This window comes from Rana temporaria, chromosome 2, assembly GCF_905171775.1.
Source record: "Rana temporaria chromosome 2, aRanTem1.1, whole genome shotgun sequence".
Taxonomy (NCBI): Eukaryota; Metazoa; Chordata; class Amphibia; order Anura; family Ranidae; genus Rana; species Rana temporaria.
The window spans coordinates 65,394,017-65,416,584 of NC_053490.1; the positions used below are offsets into that span (position 1 = coordinate 65,394,017).

Sequence of the window (22,568 nt, forward strand, 5' to 3'; positions counted from 1 at the left end):
GCGGTCAGATGTTTTTTTACCTTAATGCATAGGATGCATTAAGGTAAAAAAAAAACTTTTACATTTACAACCCCTTTAATTAAATTTTTCTAATGCAGCTGGGTTAAGGTCCCGAGACTTGACATTTATATCTTGCAATCCCCTGTACATCAGCACTCAGACTGGAGCCGAATCAGGTGTGCCACGTGCAAATCTGGCAACTAGAAATTATACTAATAAACAAGAGCAGAATAGCAGTTATGACCTCATCTGTCTGGTGCTGCTGCTACTTTAGGCCCTGTTGACACCTGAGCAGAGCAATTTCAGGCGTTATTTGAGAGTCTTCCAAGCATACTACAAGAGTTTTAGAAGCATATTACATGTGAAATCAAGTTTCAAGTGTTTTTATTTTAGCCAGAAGAAAGCACTAGGGGGAGGAGATTAAGGAAGGAGAGCTGTCTTTTTGTTGAGAGCTGTATACATCGCTCCCAAACCGCCCCAAAGAGGCTACTTGCCGGACTTTTTCGAACGTCCTGCAAGTGCACCTCCCCGGTGTGAAAGCACTTGGGCTTTCACATTTGGGCGGCATAACAGTCGGTTGCTGTGGCAATGTATCAGAGACAGGGTTACAGGACAGGAGGCAAGGGTTGTACAACATCTTTTGAAAAAAAAAAAAAAAAAACACCACACAAAAATCCATCAAGTTCAGATGCAAATCATTGCCATGTTTATTAAAGTGATATTTAAAGCAGAGCTCCACCGCTTCAGGCGTCATTTCTAGCACTAAAACACCTGAAAACGGCCTCAGTGTGAAAGGAGCCTAAAAAAATAGGTCAGGTGGTAAAAGGATATGTGAAGCAATGCTGCGGTGGTAGGTGGTTAATGGATCCGTCAAGTTCTGCTGGAAAGTGAAGACAAATTGCTCATAAAGGCCGGATGGCAGGATGGGTACTCTGAACAATAGCTCCGGGGATGGGCAGCGAGGCGGCTGTGGAGGAACGGAAACCAAAAGGCAGCAGGAACAACCACTATCAGGAGTCGGCAGAAGAGAACGTCCAAGCGTGACGTCATGCGCTCAGAAGACACGGGTCCAGAAAGAGGCTTGGAGTGCAGGGTGGTGGAGTGCAGGGTGGTGGAGTGCAGGGTGGTGGAGTGCAGGCCAAAAGGAGGAGAAAGGGTGAGAGGCTGTTGTCCTTACCTCCACCGTAGCATTGCTTTACGTAGCCTGTTACCATCTGACCGCTTCTAAAAGGTACTGTCACAAGTGGTGTTATTGATGAATAAACCGCTCCAGCAATTTGAGGAAAGATTTAAAAAAAGAAATATATATATATATATATATATATATATATATATATATATATTATATTATATTATATGTTTGTCCATTATTTACTTTACCAAATCATCCAATAAATATACATACGATTTAATTCCACTGGTTTTATCTGAGAATCTGTCCATATGGGATACTTCCAATTCGCATCTACAGTTGTGGTCGTTTTTGATTGTCGACACCGCAGAAGTAGTGTGCAGAGGGAGCAGGGACACACCGACAGGCAAGCGTGGGGATGGGGACTGAGGAGCCTGAGACTGTGGGTGGGACAGACTGAAAGAAGAAACACACTTTTTTATAAAAGTGGCAGCATTATCGTTTTATCTCTGGAGTAAATTCCCTTTTTAATGCATGCTAATATTCTGATGGGTTCCATCAGAGACAGGGTTACAGGACAGGAGGCAAGGGTTGTACAAAATCTTTTGAAAAAAAACACAGAAGTCCATCAAGTTCAGATGAAAATCATTGGCATGTTTATTAAAGCGGTAGTTCACCCTCTCGTACTTGATGTTACCATCGAGACAGGCATTGTAGCGCGAGCTACAGTATGCCTGTCCCGATTTTTTTAACCCCGTACTCACCTCGTAGTCGTCCATCGTAGATTTCGGCTCCCGCGGGGAATGGGCGTGCCTATGGAGAGGGAGGATGATTGACGGCCGGCCCTGGCACGTCACTCTCCCCGAAGACAGCCTGAGTAGGTCTCGGCTCTTCACGGCGCGTGCGCACAGGCTATGCGCACGCGTCGTGAAGACCAAGCCTATTTCGGCTATTTCCGGAGAAGCGTGACGCGCCAGAGCCGGCCGTCAATCATCCTCCGTCTCCAGAGGCACGCCCATTCCCCGGTATCTTCGATGGACGACTACAAGGTGAGTATGGGGGGAAAAAATTCGGGACAGGCATACTGTAGCTCGCGCTACAATGCCTGATTTAAAGGTAAAAGAAATTTTTTTTTTTTTTTTCCCGTCGATAGGGTGAACCCCCGCTTTAAAGTGATATTTAAAGCAGAGCTCCACCCAAAAGGAGAAGCTCTGCTTGTTCATACCCTCCCCCACATTTGGCACTTTTTTGGGGTGGGGGGCTTTGACAGGTACCCACTTCCATGTAAAATCTATGTGCATTTCCAGCCCCTCCTCCTTCCCCCATTGCCTTCTGGGACACACACAGGTCCCAGAAGACAATACTGACGCCTGCACCCAGTGCTATCATTGTGGGATGCATGGACAGGCAAGTGACCTTACATTAAAAGTCAGCAGCTACAATATTTTTACACCGCCACAGACTGTAGCTCCTCTTTAAGCTGCTAAAATAACAAACATGTTATACTTACCTGCTCTGTGCAAAGTTTTTTCACAGAGCAACTCCGATCCTTCTTTTCTGGGGTCCCCTGCAGGCGTTCCAGGCCCCTCTTCGGCAAGCGGTGTATGCTCACTCCCGAGCCGCCTAGTCTGCGTCATTTGTCACAGACAGGACAACTGGACCCCGCCCCACTCCCTCATCACAGCATCTGAGGGACAGCAGTAGCAGCCAATGCCAGCAATCTGACCAATACGGAGGGAGACAGCAGCAAGAGTGGCTGCTCTCGTGCGCATCGCTGGATAAGATTGGGCTTAAATAAGAATGGGGGTGGGGGTACTGCAGCACAGAAGGTTTTTTAAGCTAGAAAACCATGAGGCTTTAGAAGGATATGTAATTAGCGGACCTCCAGCTGTTGCAAAACTACAAGTCCCATCATGCCTCTGTGTGTCATGCTTGTGGCTTGCAATGCCTCATGGGACTTGTAGTTCTGCAACAGCTGGAGGTGCGCTAATTGCATATCCCTGCTTTAGAACCACTTTAAGGGCACACACTAGCCACCTGGGGAGACCAACAAGGATTTTAAAATAAGTAGGCCAAGAACTATCACAACAGAAAACTGTTAAAAGGGAAGAAGAAGAAGAAGAAGAAAGAGGAAAGAAGATTTTAGGACACAAAGATATCAAAATGGAACACCTCCATAGCAAACCATATAAAGAGAACTGCTGCTAGGTTTTAAACAAAATCAATCAGTCTTGTGTAGTCAAACCCTGCACCAAAAGGACTAATATTGACTAATCAAGCACCAACGTATGCCTGTTTACGTGTCTCTAACAAAGCCACTCTAGCCACACAGACCTCTTCTGCCCCAGGCCAAAAGCATGAATCATACTGAAATGGAGAGCGCGCTGCATACTTCAATCTCTGCTCTCATTTCCACAGCAACGAAAATTTGATTAGCTGACATTCTTCCAACTAGGGGGGGGGGGGGGGGGGGGGGGGATAAGTAGGGTTAATCAATAGGAAAGCTCAAAAATTACATTTTATTTTCATGCTAATCACTACAAGAAAATATCCACTCAAAGTCAACGACGTTCCCAAGCATGTCGAGAAACATTCCAACAAGGCATTTACCAAGGTTCAAAAAAAGGATTAAAAATAAAAAAAGGTTAAAGTGGTTGTAAAATGTTCGAATTAAAAAAAAAAAAAATTAAATTAAATAAAAAAAACACATGTCATACTTGCCTCCACTGTGCAGTTCGTTTTGCACAAAGTGGCCTCGAACTGTGTTTCCTGGGGTCCCCCAGAGGCTCTCTCTGCTCCTCCCCACCCCATATAACCCCCTCTGGGAAGCACTCTGTGGGCGCGCTCCCGCGTCCTGTATTTGGCGTCCATAGCTGCCAGTACAGGACTCGGCCCACCCCCCACATCATTGGATTTGATTGACAGCAGCACGAGCCAATAGCTGCGCTGCTATCAATCTATCCAATGAAGAGCCGAGGCAAAGGAAGAGCAATAAGGTGAAAAAACATGAACCTTTACAACCCCTTTAATGGAAAAACGAATTCGACTATATAGGATTCTTAGTTATAAAATCCTACTGAAGATCAAATAATTGCAAGATTGTCTTAGTGTCCACAGTTTCATTTACAGGTAAGTGCATAAAAGGTAGGATAGGTACAGTTTTGTTTCATCAGTCCACAGAACACAATCCCAAAACTTCTGTGGTTTGTCCTCATGACTTTTGGCATACTGCAGTCGACTCTTCTTATTCTTTGGAGACAGCAAGGGGGTGCGCCTGGGAGTTCTGGCATGGAGGCCTTCATTACGCAGTGTGCGCCATATTGTCTGAGCAGAAACTTCAGTACCCACATCTGACAAATCTTTTCTCAGTTCCTCAGCAGTCATACAGGGACTTTTCTCCACTCTACGCTTCAGGTAGCGCACAGCAGTCAAAGTCAGCATCTTCTTTCTGCCACGACCAGGTAGCATTTCAACAGTGCCCTTTGCCTTGAATTTGCGAATGATGCTTCCTATGGTGTCTCTTGGTATGTTTAACATCTTTGCAATCTTTTTATAGCCATTGCCCTTCCTGTGAAGAGTAATCACCTCTTCTCTTGTCTTCCCCGACCATTCTCTTGACTTCCCCATGTTTGTAACCACACCAGTAAATGTCTAGAAGGAGCCGAGTATCACAGTCATTTTAAAGCTGCCTAAATGGTTCTTATTAGGCTTTATTGCTGCTCCCTGACATCCACAGGTGTTTTCAATACCTGATTGTTCTTCAGAGTGGTAGTCTTTAAGGGGTTGAATAATTGTGTAAATGAAGAATTCACAAAAGAAACATTTACTACTGTATTACAAAACCAATTGATGTCATTTTAGTTGCATATGGTTCTTTAAGAAGTCCTTGTAGGATTTCATTCTGAATACCATTACAAATGTACACTAAATTCCCTAAAACCCTTTACAGCATTGGGGGGTTGAATAATTTTGAACAAAACTGTATATATTGTGACAGGAAGTCAGGTAAATCTGTGAGTGTTGTCACAGACGGGAGATACATTTCTGCCTTGTTTAGACAATATACCAATTATTATCAGGTGTCGACTGCAGAAGCAGCCAGAAAGATTTAAGGGCGTTGGAAAACTTCAGCTGTTCAGAACGAGGCAATTAAGGCCTCTATAAGTAATCCAGAGGATTACTACTGATTGCTGCATCCTGAGGCTTTCTGAGTGAAGGAAAGCAGTGAGCAGAAATACTTCAGAAGAGGTGAGGTGCTGTTGGTTTTCTGTGTGATAAAAATCAAAAAGAGACTATTGTTTTCTGCTGTAGGACCAGCAGTGTCTGCCCAGCACTAGGCTGTGCCAGACTCCATAGATAGGTTCCTGTGTGGTGAAGGTAGACGCCCTAAGTGGCCAGGGTTTATTTTATGTTTGATTTTGTTTATGCTGTTTGGATGCTTGCAATTGTTTCCAGCAAGATGGAAGGATAAACCAAAATCTTTGCTTTCAACCGTCTTCGGCTGTTTCTGTGTATAAATCAGTGTGTAGTGAACCGATCCAGGGGGTCACACCCCCCCGCTACCGAGCTAACCCCTTACTATATTATATATATATATATATATATATATATATATATATATATATATATATATATATATATATATATATATATATATATATGTGTCAGACAGAAGTACAAACAATAAATAAATAAATACATTTATTTACAATTTAATGGCTGTCAGACAGAACCGGAAAACATTCCTCATAGGGACACAGGCAGCAATAAAAAACACATTTTCTAACAGAGCAGGGTTTTATTGCCATCAATATCTCTAGAAGGAGGTTTTCCACTTTTTGTGAAAACATACAGCAGTTAAAACTGACACCATTTCTGCTAAACCAAAACCACAAGAAAAGTTTGTGGGTTTTTAGGGCATGCATGCTAAGTATTCTAAGTAATGTGCAACTACAAGACTATCAGATGTTATATGCCAGAGCCTCCACAGTAGAAGCACATATAAGAATGGATAGATTAAAATGGTTTTAAAGAATTAGTGTTTTTTACTTTAATGCATTCTAGCGATTTGCACGAGCCAAGCCGCTGTCTCTCTCCTCATTGGATAGATTGATAGCAGCGGGAGCCATTGGCTCCCGTTGCTGTCAAACAAATCCTGTGACACTAAAGCGAGGCACCCGACAACGATGAGAGGCCTGGAGCGCGGACAGGAGACCCCAGAAGAAGAGCATCAGGGATATCAGATATTATATACCCTTCAAAAAGATCATAGGACGCCAAACAATGCCTTTGCCCTTAGTCCCCATTCACACCGAGGCGTTTTGTCGCCTGTAGTGTGACACCGCTGCCGCCAGAGGGCTGGAAACACATTGCCCTCTATGGAGATGGTTCACATCTCCACGCCGAACGCCGGACGCCGGTCGCCTGCCGCCTGAAAAAAGGTCCCGGACCTTTTTTTCAGGCGGCTTTCGGCGATCGGGGACCATCTCCATAGAGGGGCACATCCTAGGGGCACATCTAGGCGGACAATCGCAGCGTTTTGTCGCCGCAAATCGCGGTACAAAACGCCGCTATTTGCCGCCGCAATTCGCTTGACAAAACGCCGCGATTTCGTCCACCTAGATGTGAATGGAGCCTTATACAAGCTGTACAGCTGCTTAAAGCACTATAAACAGTGCATCCAGTAAGTAGTCACAGCGCTTCACTTTTTCCACATTTTGTTATGTTACAGACTTATTCCAAAGTGGATTAAATTAATTATTTTCCTCAAAATTCTACAAACAATACCCCATAAATGACAACGTGAAGGAATTTTGTTTAAAATCTTTGCAAAATTTATAAAAAAAAATAAAAATAAAAATATCATACAGTGAGGGGAAAAGTATTTGATCCCCTGCCAATTTTTACCCACTGACAAAGAAACGATCAGTCTATAATTTTAATAGTAGGTTTATTTTAACAGTGAGAGACAGAATAACAAAAAAAAAAAAACGCATTTCAAAAAGGTTATAAATTGATTTGCATTTTATTGAGTGAAATAAGTATTTGACCCCTTCACAGATCATGGCTTAGTATTTGGTGGTAAAACCCTTGTTGGCAATCACAGAGGTCAGACATTTCTTGTAGTTGACCACCAGGTTTGCACACATCTCAGGAGGGATTTTGTCCCACTCCTCTTTGCATATTTTCTCCAAGTCATTATTGTTTCCAAGGCCGACCTTTGGTTATTCAAATCTTCAGCTCCCTCTACATATTTTCTATGGGATTAAGGTCTGGAGACTGGCTAGGCCACTCCAGGACCCTAATGTGCTTCTTGAACCACTCCTTTGTTGCCTTGGCCGTGTGTTTTGAGTCATTGCCATGCTGGAATACCCATCCACGACCCATTTCCTTGTCAAATATCTTTATTTGTAATTGTCAAAGAATTGGTCAAACGGTATAACATGGATACATTACAATTAAGGAATAAATTCTTTCACAAGCATATCATCTTGAAAATGTCATATAATGAGCACGTTGTAACCTTGGTGGATAAATTGCAACATTCTTATATCGATCAATCAAGAGGTAGAATAACTCTTAACAAAACTTGAAGCCTAATATACCATACTTATATATCCGTTAAGTAAGTCTACTTATTAAACAGTTGAAGCTTCATCCTTACATTACTGGCCTAAGGTTACTTAAGTGGAATATGTACAGCAAACATCAAAACGTCAGAACGAAAAAAAAAAAGGGGGGGGGGGGAAGGAGGGGAAGGTTTCCCATTTCCAATGCCATGGCTGAGGGAAGGAGGTCCTCACCCAAGATATGATGGTACATGGCCTTGTCAATGGCCCTTTTGATGCAGTGAAGTTGTCCTGTCCCCTAAGCAGAAAAACACCCCCAAAGCATAATGTTGCCACCTCCATGTTTGACAGTGGGGATGGTGTTCTTAGGGGTCATAGGCAGCATTAATTTTCCTCCAAACACGTTGAGTTGATGCCAAAGTGCTAGAATTTGGTCTCATCTGATCACAACACTCACCCAGTTCTCCTCTGAATCATTCAGGTGTTCACTAGCAAACTTCAGATGAGCCTGTACATGTGCTTTTTTGAGCAGGGGGCCTTTGCGGGCCCTGCAGGATTTCAGTCCTTCATGGCATAGTGCGTTACCAATTGTTTTATTGGCAACTATGGTCCCAGCTGCCTTGAAATCATTGACAAGATATTCCTGTGTAGTTCTGGGCCGATTCCTCACCATTCTCATGATCATTGAAACTCCATGAGGTGAGAGCTTGCATGGAGCCCCAGACTGAGGGAGATTAACAGTTATTTTGGGTTTCTTCCAAATCGCAAATAATCACGCCAACTGTTCTCACCCTCTTACCAAGCAACTTGGCGATTGTCTTGTAGCCCATTCTAGCCTTGTGTAGGTCTACAATCTTGTCCCTGACATCCTTGGACAGCTCTTTGGTCTTAGCCATGGTGGAGAGATTGGAATCTGATTTATTGCTTCTGTGGATAGGCGTCTTCTATACAAGCGACAAGCTGAGATTAGGAGCACTCCCTTTAAAAGGGTTGGAAGAGTAACCTTCACCCCAGTCTGAGGTCCAAATGGCTCTGGAGCAGGTTTTCCTCAAGAGTGTCTCTGCACATTGCTGCATTCGTCTTTTCCTAGACCCCGACTAGTCTCCCAGTTCCTGCCGCTGAAAAACATCCCCACAGCATAATGCAGCTATCACCATGCTTCACTTTAGGGATGGTACTGGCCAGGTGATGAGCGGTGCCTGGGTTCCTCCAGTCATTATGCTTGCCATTTAGGCCAAAGAGTTCCATCTTTGTTTCATCATGGTCTAAGAGTCCTTCAGGTGCCTTTTGGCAAACCAAGCGGGCTGCCATGTTCCCTTTACTAAGGAGTGGTTTCCGTCTGGCCACTCTACCATACAGGCCTGGTTGTGGAGAGAGGAGAACCTTCCAGAAGAACAACCATCTCTGCAGCACTCCACCAGAGAAACACTGGAGCTCTGTCAGAGTGACCATCAGGTTCTTGGTCACCTCCCTGACTAAGGCACTTCTCCCCCGATTGCTCAGTTTGGCTGGGTGGCTCGCTCTAGGAAAAGACCTGGTGGTTTCAGACTTCTTCCATTCACGGATGATGGAGAACACTGTGTTCATTGGGACCTTCAATACTGCAGAAAGGTTTCTCTACCCTTCCCCAGATCTGTACCTCGATACAATCCTGTCCAATGCTGGCCATACACTATACGAAAAATCGGCCGAACCCATTTTCGAAAAATGAACGTTCGGCCGTAAGCGCAAACAATAGTGCCATCATGTAATGACCGATAAATCGTTCAATGTATACAAATAAAAATTTGGTTAGTTTTTTTTTTTTCTTACATATACCTAGTGCAGACAGTTCGGACTGGAAACACAAACTTGTCCTTAGTTTTTTTTCGGCTCAAAAACGTCCCAACGATTATCGATCTTTTGCCCATTAACTGTTTTTGTATAGTGTATGGCCAGCATTAGAGGTCTACAGACAATTCCTTGAACTTCATGGCTTGGTCTGTGCTCTGACATACACTGTTAAGTGTGGGACATTATATAGATAGGTGTGTGCCTTTCCAAATCATGCCCAATCAACTGAATTTACCACAGGTGGACTCCAATTAAAGTGGATGTAAACTCACTCTCATGCTTTCTAAACTACTGCCATATCTATACGGATATACATGCCTCCTGCATGAATCCTTACCTGTCAAATGTCTCCCGTCTGTCTGTCTGTCTGTTATAAGAACTAAAAAACTGCAGATTCTGTGGGTGGGCCTGTTGTCTGGAGTTCGGTGGGTGGAGTCATGAAGTCAGTAGACTCCCCGCCCACCTCTACACTCCCCTTGTCAACATGCATTTTTGCCTGTGTATTTCTTACACTGAATTCTGCTATGATCACTAACATCCAGTCAAAATACAGAAAAGTAACCACATGACTTCAGAAAAGGAGTGGGGGTGGGAATTATAAAATAATGCCTGTCTCAGGCTAGTGCATGAGATATGTAAATAACCTGTCATTCACAGCAAGGGGGAAGAACGGACAAAAGTTTTCTCCCATTTATCTCACTGAAAAAAAGAAAATTGCTCAGAGTTGGATTAACTCTTTGTGGCAAGACTGGGCACAGATGATAGGAAATCTTATACTATACATTGTGACATCATTAAAAAAAAAAAAACACCTGTGCTAAATTTTAAGTGTGACAACTAAAGCTGTGAATACTTCTGTACGAGATGTTTTTTTCCTTTTTTTTATTTTTAATAAATTTGCAAACATTTCAAAACAAACTTTTTTCACATTGTCATTATGATTTAATTCATTATTTTCCTCAAAATTAAAATTTTGGAATAAGGCTGCAACATAAAATGTGGAAATACTGATGTGAATACTTTCCAGATGCACTGTACATTATATGTAGACTTCTGCAATACAAGCTGACCCCAAAGTCTAGAACACACTAGTAGATTTTTTTTTATTAAATCCAGTAGGGGGGTTGAATGAAAACAAGGTGACAGCTCAGGAGGAGTATATTATTTGTGAGCCAATAAGTATATACAGTGGATATAAAAAGTCTACACACCCCTGGTAAAATGTCAGGTTTCGGTGATCTTTTTTTTTTTTTTTTTTTAGAAGGAGACAAAGATAAATCATGTCAGAACTTTTTCCACCTTTTAACAACAAATTGAAATCTTTAATAGGTGAAGGGAAGAAAAAATGCACTAAAATAATATAATAATATACAAATTAGTTCTAAAATAATATGGTTGCATAAGTGTGCACGCCCTTAAAACTTTGTTGAAGCGCCTTTCGATTTTATTACAGCACTCAGTCTTTTTTGGGTACGAGTTCATCAGCATGGCACATCTTGACTTGGCAATATTTGCCCACTCTTCTTTGCAAAAACACTCCAAATCTGTCAGATTGCGAGAGCATCTCCTGTGCACCCCACAGATTTTAAAACGGATTCAGGTCTGGGCTCTGGTTGGGCAATTCCAAGACTTTATTCTTCTGGTGAAGCCATTTTTTGTTGATTTGAGTCGTTGTAATGCTAAAAGATGAAGTTCCTCTTCACGTTCAGCTTTCTAGCAAAACGTTTGTGCCAATATCGACTGGTATTTGGAACTGTTCATAATTCCCTCTACCTTGACTATAGCCTCGTACACATGATACGATTGTTGGCCAACCGAGCGTCTGATTTTTGTTAAAAGGGCGTGTGCTTGGATCTGGTCTTGCATACTAACGTCGCACAATTTTTCGTGCCACAAACACGAATGTAGTACAAGGAATTTCAGCTCTTGAGCGCCACCCTTTGGGCCCCTTCTGCTAATTCCATGTTTGGTGAGCATGGATTCCATGCATGCGTGTTTGTACTTTCGACTTTTGTGTGACAGATTTGTGTCCACCGAAAATTTACTAGCATGTCATCCAACATTTGTTGGCCGAAAGTTGGACAAAAATTGTCAAAAGGAGCATACCAACGGTCAGATTTTAGGACAAGTCTGTCAGACAATCCCCTGTTAACAATCGGATTGTGTGTACAAGGCTTAGGGTCCCTGTTCCAGCTAAAGAAAAACAGCCCCAAAAGCATGGTGCGGCCACCACCATGCTTCATGGTGGGTATGGTGTTATTTTGGGGATGTGCAGTGTTTTTGCTCCGAACAAATCTTTTGGAATTATGGCTAAAAAAAAAGTTCAACCTTGGTTTCCGCAGACCATAACACATTTTCCCACATGCTTTTGGGAGACTTCAGATGTGTTTTTGCAAAATTTAGCCGTGCTTGGATGTTTTTCATCATAAGAAAAGGCTTCCACTCTACCCCATAGCCCAGACATATGAAAAAGAATACAGGAGATTGTTGTCACATGTACCACACAGCCAGTACTTGCCAGATATTCCTGCAGCTCCTTTATGTTACTGTAGGCCTCTTGGCAGCCTCCCTGACCAGTTTTCTTCCCGTCTTTTTCACTTTTGAAAGGATGTCCAGTTCTGAGTAATGTCAATGTTGTGCCATATTTTCTTCACTTGATGATCACTGTCTTCACTGTGTTCCATGTTATATCTAATGCCTTGGAAAATGTTTTGTACCCTTCTCCTGACTGATGCCTTTTAACAATGAGATCCCTCTGATGCTTTGGAAGCTCTCTGCAGACCATAGCTTTTGCTGTGGGATGCGACCAAGAAAATGTCAGAAAAGACCCACTAGAACAGCTGAACTTTATTTGGGGTTAATCAGAGGCAATTTAAATAATGATAGCAGGTGTATACTGACTCCTATTTAAAGCGGAGCTCCGCCGTAAAAAAAATAATAAAAAAAAAATATATTAAAAGCCAACAGCTACAAATACTGCAGCTGACGACTTTTAATAAATGGACACTTACCTGTCCTGGAGTCCAGCGACGTCTGCAGCAGAAGACGAGCAATCGATTGTCTCTCGGCTGCCCCCATCGCCATCACCGGTGAGGGAACCAGGAAGTGAAGCATTGCGGCTTCACTGCCCGGTTCCCTACTGCGCATATGCGAGTCGTGCTGCGCCGTCCTCACTGTTCCACGCTGTGTTCTGGGAGCCGTGCGTTTCCCAGAACACAACGGGGGGGGGGGGGGGGACTGACGCACTACATGCAGAGTCTATGCTGGAAGTGGGTGCAGATACCCGTCTTAGACCGGTATCTGCACCCCCCTCCCCTCGAAAGGTGCCAATTGTGGCACCGGAGGGGGGAAGAATCCGATGAGCGGAAGTTCCACTTTAGGGTGAAGCTCCGCTTTAACATGAGTTTGAATGCGATTACTTAATTCTTAACATGCAACCACATGTTTTTAGTTTTTTATTTTTACTTCCCCCCCTAAAAGATTTCAGTTTGTCTTTCAATTGAGTTGTTCCCTTTCTGAACACATATGGGGGTTGAATGTGTTCCCCGCATTATTAAACGTTTATTGCATAGATGATGTGGAAGTCAGCCAAAAAAAAAAAGTGCAGCACGGATAACAATACTATCTAGAACATGGGTGCTCAACCTATGGCCCTCCAGCTGTGGTAGAACTACAAGTCCCATGAGGCATTGTAAGCCGCTGATAGTTAGAAGCATGACTCCAAAACACAGAGGCATGATGGAAACTGTAGATCCGCAACAGCTGAAGGGTCACAGGTTGAGCACCCATGATCTAGAAGGTTGAAATGTATTCACATGTTGATAACTTCTTATTACTTCCTACTGGCATACACGCAATCCTTGCTTCCATAAGGAACAAATCCACTGCTGGAACCCTTATCTCATATACAATGTGTGGCTCAACAAAGCACTTCCCAGTTCTATAACCAGCTAAAACAATGCTTGAAAAAGAAGAATTCTGCCTGTGCATGGCTACCTTAAAAGATTCTGACCGATGACATATTTTTTTTTTTCCACCATACAAGTCAATCTAAAGGCAAATGTACCTCAAAGCAATTCATAAACATCTCAAAATGCAAGCCAGCTATGCCCTTAGAAAGGGAGTCTCCAAACTTTCTAAACAAAGGACCAATTTACTGTCCTTCAGACCTTAGGGGCGCCAGACTAGTCATCAGGAGTAGAAAATGCCCTGGCATCAGTGGGAGCAAACATTGCCCCATCTCCGGTGTCAGTGAGAGGAACTGTGCTCCATCGAAGGTGTTATTGGTAGGAATTGTGCCGCATAGTTGGGGTCAATGGATAAAATAGTGGCCCCAGGGGCTGGATGAAAGCAAGCAAAGGGGCCGCACTTTGGGGACCACTGCCTTAGAAATTTCTATTCCAATGCAGGCCAAACATAGCAACTCTGACCTAATTCTTTGATGTAAGAATTTAATGAGAAAAAAAAAAAGTGTCCACTCAACAAAGTAGTAGCTAGGATGCATCAAGAAAAGGAGCAGTGGGAAATCAGTGATCTGCTACAAACAGAAAAGAATACTTTTGTTTACAATAGATTGGACAACACGAGGTAGAGGGACGTGTACGTGTGAAGGCATTGGTGGACCTATCTGGGACACACAGTTTTCCCAAGATGGGGCAAGATACAGTCATTGCAAACACGCATTGAAGCTATTAGAATAGGGGTGGAGTGGAGGTGGCGGGCAGAGGATTTCCCTGGCTGGATCATATGATACTCTCATATTTCAGGGGTGAGCCAACCCACATGCCATTTTTCCAGGGTGGTGTCTTGGAAGAGGTCCCCATAAATATTATTTGAAGTGGAAGGGTTTTGCCATACATACAGTGCACTAAGGACATTGTTTCACTTCCTGTCCCATAGCTAAACAGGAAGTGAGAGGCAACCCCTGCAAATTAAAGGAATTACTTTTATGGGTACAACCCAATATTTGGAATTTTCCATGATAATGGTAAACAGGACAAACAGAGAGTGAATCTCGCTAACGGGCACAGAAAACAATATATGTTGACAGGTGTTCTAATCCCTCTCCACTTTATCGAAATTCGAAACCTAAAAATAAAATCAGATGAAGTTTACATCATCCAATATTACATCAGAGGCATTTTGTTCATGCATTTTTTTTTTTTTAAGCTGAAGAAAAATAGGGCTTTGATTCGTGCAAAAAACACAGATGTTGACGGAAGTGGATGTAAATAAATAATCATCCATTTAAATCGTTTTTTCCATAAAGATGAATTGATATCTGTTCTTCATCTGTCAACAGATGGATGAAAAATGGCCAAAATGGTCCGCATGTGTGAAAGGGGCCTTAGTTATACATTAAAGGGGTTGTAAAGGGAAAAAAAATCATAATAAACATCCTTTACCTGCAGACATTGCTCTTTTCACTTCCTCGTTGTTCGTTTTTGCTCAGGAGTTGCTCTATTTCTTCTCTGTTCACTTCCTGCTTGTCCGATTTTACTAACCACCGTAAAGGGAGGCTTTACTGCGGTGGTCAGTGACGTGCTCACCCCTCCTGAGAACTACATCTGTGTGGCAGGACGCTCTCTACGTGTTGGAGACTTCAAGGAGGTGTGAATTACTGGGCGTGCCGCAATTCATACTGGGAAATGTAGTTCTTACATGAACGAATGATGAAAACCAGGAAGTGAATGAGAGAACAGAAACTAGAACGCCGGAGGTGATATAGATGAAGGAATTGAAAGCGGTTCTCCACCCAAAAGTGAAGTCGCGCTGATCAGCACCCTCCCCCCCTCCGGTGTCACATTTGACACCTTTTAGGGGGGAGGGGGGTGCAGATACCTGTCCCACTACACCCACTTCCGGCCCGGCATTCACGGGCAAAAGACGGGCATTGCGTCACATCCCGTCGCCCCCCCCCCCCCCGTTGTGTGCTGGGAACACTCGGCTCCCAGCACACAGCGGGAGCCAATCGGCGGGCGCGACTCGCGCATGCGCCATAGGGAACCGGGCAGTGAAGCCGGAGTGCTTCACTTCCTGGTTCCCTCAGCGTGGATGGAGGGGGGAGCAGCAGGGTGACGAGCGATTGCTCGTCCTCTGCTGCGGACGGCGCTGGACTCCAGGACAGGCAAGTGTCCTAATATTATTTTTTTGGCAGAACATCCGCTTTAATAGGTATTTACTCGTTTAACAGAATCATTACACTATTCTGTCTATCTACTTTGCAGACATTAATTTTAGACAAAAAATAGTTTTCCTTTAGTGACCCATTAAGTGTAGTGCTGCACAATTGTAAAACATTTATTCTAATTCTTTGATGTGTTATTTATAATGCATATCTTTTTTCCTTCATTGGGATATGTTGTAAAAGTAAATTTTACCCAATGGGAGCAGTAAAAGGCTTGCTCATTCGCTTATTCTAAACAGCTTGCACCATGGAATGACGTGGTAAAGCATGGGCATAAAAAAAATGCATTCTATTGGCACAACAAACCACATGCAACAATCCAAGTTAGGTAGAACAGATATTCATCTATATTAAGTGGGTATGTATAAGGCAAACATGTTTTTGAGAAGTGTCCAATGTCATGTGGAAGAAACCAGTAAAAACACAAAAGAAACTCTTGCACTGCATTTTGATACAATTCCACTGATCTCTAGGGAACCAAAAGCGCAACCTGCTGCAGCCAAAAAAGTCCCTAACCCTTGCTAAAAAACACACACCTGTTGAAAACGCACAGATGTGAACGTGACTCATAGTTAAATAAACTGTAGTGCTCTTTTTTAAAACTGAAAATGCCCACTGCCTAGGTGTGAACCTAGCTTAAGGGCTTGCTCACACTAGCAGTTGAGGGTAAAACCCCATAGCAACAAGGTTCTTACCACCCTACAACCGCTCCACTTTTAGCTTCAGAAGCTGAGGGTGTAAACACGCTGCAATGCTTTGCTTCATGACCACGGCTGGAATTAACCCCCTGCTGCTCTGCAAGTGTCCCATAACCACATGCACGGCATGCAGTTGCAGCACACTACTATCAAATGCTTTCTAAAGAGCAACCCAAACGCGGATCACTCTTCAGAGACTATAGCTCGAGTGACCGAGCCCCAAGTAAACTTTTTTTGTGCTTTAGAAGTTTTGCTTTCATTCAATTTAGATTACGTGATAAATGGAAGCCTTTTGTGATAACCATTGCTGCAGGTACACACAGGTCATTTTTATCAGCTCAATCATATTATCACAATTGCAATACAGGTGAACAAATGGCTTTTTATGGTGTGAGCTACACAAGCAGTGATAAAACTATAGGGTGCAATCTATTCCATGTCTAAAGCGATTAATCACGACTCTCAGGAGTTGTTAGCGATTCTAGAAGCATGTCCAGAACGGCAGCGGGAGCACCTAAAGTGTATATAAGGAATAAAATTATATATATATCTCCATGCCGTACAGCTCTACAATACATGCACATACTTCAATGGGCCAGACATGCACACAGCTCCAAATTTATTTGTGTGTGCCAAAAACACAGAGCATTTCTAATTGGTGTCGATCCTGTCATTTTGTCTTTTGCCAAACTACTGAATTCCTCCAAAAGGTCATCATAACTACAACATATGAGTCTAACTGTTCTGTAGTCCAACATAGGAAATAGGAAGTGTGATTAGTTCCCTTGCATTAACATATGAAATGTGTACAACTATAAATTCTGACAAGATCAACGAGTATTTTTATTGAACAGATAACAAAACCTTCCAATGGTATATGCAATACAAGTCTGGGCTCTGCTTTAGCTACACAGCTGCAGTCTGCATAGAACAGAGACATCACATGCACACACAAATCTAAATTCTACTGACTAGTAAACAATGGCAACCAACCCAGAACCAACTTTTCATATTGGGATCCCGCAAAAAATAAAAATCTATTACAAACCTTATTGTTTTTTTCCAGTTACTAGTACCAGGTCTGAACAGACATCCACAGGACAGCAAGGCTTGAGCAGCATGTTATCTCTATGCCGAGCTAAAAGCTCTCAACTGGTGTTTGTCTTGTGGACAAGCTGCCAGGCAGGAAGGAGAGGAAATGGAGATCAGTTTCTCTCTACATTTCATAACACCCATCCCACGGATCACTGCATACAGTCTTCTGTCAATTAAATGACTATATTGAGAACAGGTACCTGTATGCTGCACCTTTTTAACCACTTGCTTACTGGGCACATATACCCCCTTCCTGCCCAGGTGAAATTTCAGCTTCCGGCACTGCGTCGCTTTAACTAACAATTGCGCGGTCGTACGACGTGGCTCCCAAACAAAATTGACGTTCCCACATTCCCACAAATAGAGCTTTCTTTTGGTGGTATTTGATTACCTCTGCGGTTTTTAGTTTTTGCGCTATAAACAAAAAAAGAGCGACAATTTAAAAAAAAAATTTTTTTACTTGTTGCTATAATAAATAGCCCAATTAAAAAAAAAAAAAAAAAGAATTTTCTCAGTCTAGGCCAATATGTATTCTACATATTTTTGGTAAAAAAAAAATAAAAAAATAAAAATCGGAATAAGCGACTGGTTTGCGCAAAAGTTATAGCGCCTACAAAATAAATAGGGGACAGAATTATTTTTTATTATTTTTTTATTTATTTTTTACAAGTAATGGCGACGATCTGCGATTTTTTTTTGGGGACTGCGACATTATGGCGGACAAATCGGACACTTTTGACACATTTTTGGCACCATTCACATTTATACTGCGATCAGTGCTATAAATATGCACTAATTACTGTATAAATGTGACTGGCATTGAAGGGGTTAACACTAGGGGGTGAGGAAGGGTTTAAATGTGTACCCTGCATAGTGTTTTTAACAGTGGGGGAGGGGGGTGGCCGATCTGTGTCCCTATGTACAAGGGACACAGATCAGTCTCCTCTCTGTGTCCCTATGTTTACACACACAGATCCACATCCTCGTCTGTGTAACCGCCGATCGCGGGTGCCTGGCGGACATCGCGGCCGCCAGGCACGCGCATCGGCATCTCAGTGATGCAGCAGGCGGGCTCGCGTGCGCCTCCCAGTGGCCGGAGGCCGTATATAGACGGCCTCTCGGCAATTGCCATCCACACTGCAGCCGTATAAAGTCATACGGCCGTCAGGAAGTGGTTAAAGACAATGCTTTCCAACATGACCTTCATCCTGGTACAAAAAAAAAAAAAAAAAAAAACAACAACACACACACACACACGTGTTTAAAGGCACTACTGTGACTTTTGTATAGTTAAAAAGGAGTTGTAAAGGAAAAAAATTTTTGGCCTAAAATGAATGTCTGCAAGGTAGACAGACAGAATAGTGCAATGATTCTGTTAAAAAAACAATACCTATTAAATTCCTTCATCTATATCACCTCCGGCGTTCTAGTTTCTGTTCTCTTGTTCACTTCCTGGTTTGCGGCGCTCGTTCATGTAAGAACTACATTTCCCAGTATGAATTGCAGCACCCCCAGTAATTCACACCTCCTTGGAGTCCCCAACACGTAGAGAGCGTCCTGCCGCACAGATGTAGTTCCCAGGAGGGGGTGAGCACGTCACTGACCACCGCAGTAAAGCCTCCCATCACGGTGGTGAGTAACAATCGGACAAGCAGGAAGTGAACAGAACAGAGAAGAAATAGAGCAACAACGAACAATGAGGAAGTGAAAAGAGGAATGTCTGCAGGTAAAGGATGCTTAAGAAAAAAAAAAAATCCTTTACAACCCCTTTAAGTGGTAGTAAAGTCCCTTTTCTTCATTTATACCTACAGGCAAGCCTATAAAAAGCTTACAAGTAGGTAGAGTAAATATCTCCTAAACACACACTGTTTAGGAGAGATTTACTTTGGCGGCGGCGATGTCACATGTGCACTGCACTCTCAATGGATGGTGTGCGCACGGGAGCAACGTCATCACAGCTTGGCTATTCAAAAACCTGTGAACCCGGAAGGAAGACCAGGTAAAGATGAAAGTCGCGTCAGAGCACTGCTGGAGGGCTTTGTTTTAACCACTTAAAGACCGCCTCCTGCACACATACGTCGGCAGAATGGCACGGCAGGGCACAAGAACGTACCCGTACGTCCTCTTCAAGTGCCCAGCCGTGGGTCGCCCGCGACCCAGTCTGAAGCTCCGTGACCGTGGCCACGGGACCCCATCGCCGCCAGTGTCCCGCGATCGGTCCTCTGGAGCTGAAGAACGGGGAGAGGCGTGTGTAAACACACCTTCCCCGTTCTTCACAGTGGCAATGTCACCGATTGTCTGTTCCCTGATATAGGGAAAGGCGATCAGTGACTTCACACGTCCAGCCCCACCCCCCTGTAGTTAGAAACACATATGAAATCACACATAACCCATACAGCGCCCCCTAGTGGTTAACTCCTAAACTGCAGTTGTCATTTCAAAAAAATAAAAATAAATAAAAAAAAAAAAAAAATCGGAAGTGATGTCATGTGTTGTAGTGCATTTGTGTTGTATTTTCGGACGACAACTGTACTGACCAAACGAAAATCATATGATTAGGTATCATACGAGGAAAATTTTTGTGCATGTCCGATAAAATAATATCTGATGAACTGTCATGATCGGCTCACGGAAGCCCTGTACTAATGATCCGATTATCAGACGATTCTTCCTCGGACGACATTTTTCATACGATATTCGGATCTTGTGTACAGCCCATTAGTATTTGTAGCTGCATGACTTTTAATTTATAGAGGCGGGGGGTGGGGGGCGGAGGTTCAGGCAAGTATAAAATGTCTGTTATTTTAAGGTAAAATAATTCCTTTAAAACTGACATGTACCATCCCCCACTTACAGGATTTGACTGACAGCAGCAGGAGCCAATGACATCTGCTGCTCTCATCCAAGCTTTAGAGAGCGGCGAAAGAGGAGAGAAAAACTGAAGTCAGGCACAGCGTTGCATAGGTTTACAATCATTTTAATAATTTAAAAAAAGGTCAAGTAATAATAATAAAAATAATAATAAGACAGTGATGTAGGCGACAGATGCATTTTAAACATCAGTCTTAAAGCTTTAGCTATATCAAGACAGGCTAAATAAAAATAGTATACCATAAAAAGGTCATTAAGCAGATGTGATGTGGGCATTCAGTACATGGATATGATATGAATGGACATTTCACTTACTTGCCGATATGCTAGCAGGACTTTTATTGCTGGTGATCATAACAAGTGGAAGTGAAAACAAACACGCACACACAAATAAAAAAAAATTCTGACATTTGGAGATTAAAGTTCAATGACTGAATCCTGGAGGAACAGGATGTAAGATGTTTGCCTTGGCTGGGTCAGCCATCGAGTTAGGATATGAAGCTTCATCAGTTTGGTCTTACAGAATAAAATATCTTCAGAGTAGCAAATTCTTAAGAATGAAAATTAGACTAATAATACATATTAACGTCATCTGACAGTCATATTATGTATTCTCTATATAAACTCCACCTAAAGTATTTGTGAACACACCGCTTCAAAAGGCCAGTACAATACAACATATTGTATTATATACAGCATGTCTCAATACACCTTTATTTTCCTAAACACACTTTTTTTTAAACTTTTTTTCCCCCCTCGCTTTTATTTGCTTTTAAGAAGAAGTATGAGCAAAGTGTTTTTGGCTTTACTTCGGCATCGGATCGATGTTACATCCACCTAGAGAAGGATAAAACATTTTTTTAAGGCAACCCCATACTTCTCTTTTAACTATAGGGAGGGCGTATCAGTTTCTTTGTAAACAAGGCAGATAGCCATACTGACAGGGGATAAGGGATGGATTCTGTGTTGCTGCAAAGCAGGGACCAGAATCCATTTCCTCCTAGTCATAAAAAACACATAGTATTAAAAAAAAAAAAAAAAAAAACACTGGCTAGTCACACATTTAACCTCTTTGATTGCCAATGGCTCCTGATGCTGGCAGTCGATTCCAGTGAGATGTAATCAGGGGGGTGTGGCAGTCACACTGTGTGTGACAAAAGATGCATTCAGCCTGGTTTGGGATCGAGCGCGCACACGTGCCACCGTAGGAATCGGCTTCCTATGGTGGCACACGCAGAAAGAGGAGGAGCCAAGAGCACTAGCAGAGGACCCCAGAAGACCAGATTCAGGGCTGCTCTGTGCAATTCCATTGTACAGAGCAAGTATGTATACTATTTTTTCCCCCTCTCTCTATAAAATAAAAAACAAAGAAACTATATCAACCACTTTCAAGTGGAGTTTCACCCCCCAACTACGAAAAAATAAAAAAAGTCAGCAGCTACAAATGCTTTAGCTGCTGACTTTTAATATTAGGACACTTACCTGTCCAGGGATCCCGCGATGTCGGCACCCCAGCCGGTTTGCGGATCGCCTCTCTGATTCTGCCGCTGCCATTCTTGGCAGGGGAAACCGGCACTGAAGCCTTACAGCTTCACAGCCCCTCCCCTACAGCAGTGTGCTTTCTAACTGGCCTGGCGGAGGAAGGAACGTTGCCATGGCGCAGTCTCCCGGAAGTGGAGACAGGGACCTGTATAAAAAAAAACAAAAAAAAAAACACACACACACACACACACACACACACACACACACGTCCCCGTTCCCCCTCCCCTGTAAGGTACCAAATGTGGCACCGGAGGGGAGGGGGAGAGGAGGAAGCAGACAAACGGAGCATCCACTTTTAACTCCGCTAATTGTTAAAGCTAGTTGTAAACCCGCATCAATTTTTTATTTTTTTTCTCCTGTAAGGCAAAAGTCATAATGAGCTAATATGCACCGCATATTAGCTCATTATGAAATACTTACCTCGGAACGAGGTGTGTAGCACTTACCTGGTCCACGCCGAGCGAGATTTCATCTTGCCTCGGCGCTCCAGCGTTGTGATTGGCTGGAGCGGCGATGACGTCACTTCCGCGCGCGGGAGATTTAAAACTCGGCAAGGTCCGGCGGCTGCCGGTCCTTTCGCCGTAGATCCCCCCCTGCGCATGCGCCGTGGCGCATTGCGAGGGGAATATCTCCTAAACCGT

At 43.1% G+C, this 22,568-nt stretch overlaps 1 protein-coding gene across 2 annotated transcripts in view; it reads right to left on the reverse strand.

Annotated features, from left to right (window-relative positions):
- The window catches only part of FNDC3A (fibronectin type III domain containing 3A), a 310,643-nt gene that overhangs the window by 270,445 nt on the left and 17,630 nt on the right, over positions 1 to 22,568 (reverse strand). Inside the window, exon 1 of one of the 2 annotated variants that reach the window (XM_040340290.1) lies at positions 17,468 to 17,536. The exons of the other annotated variant lie outside the window; for it this stretch is intronic. The gene's annotated coding sequence lies outside the window, so the exon portion shown is untranslated. Of the gene's footprint in view, positions 1 to 17,467; positions 17,537 to 22,568 lie in introns of those variants that run through there. 2 annotated transcript variants of the gene reach the window in all.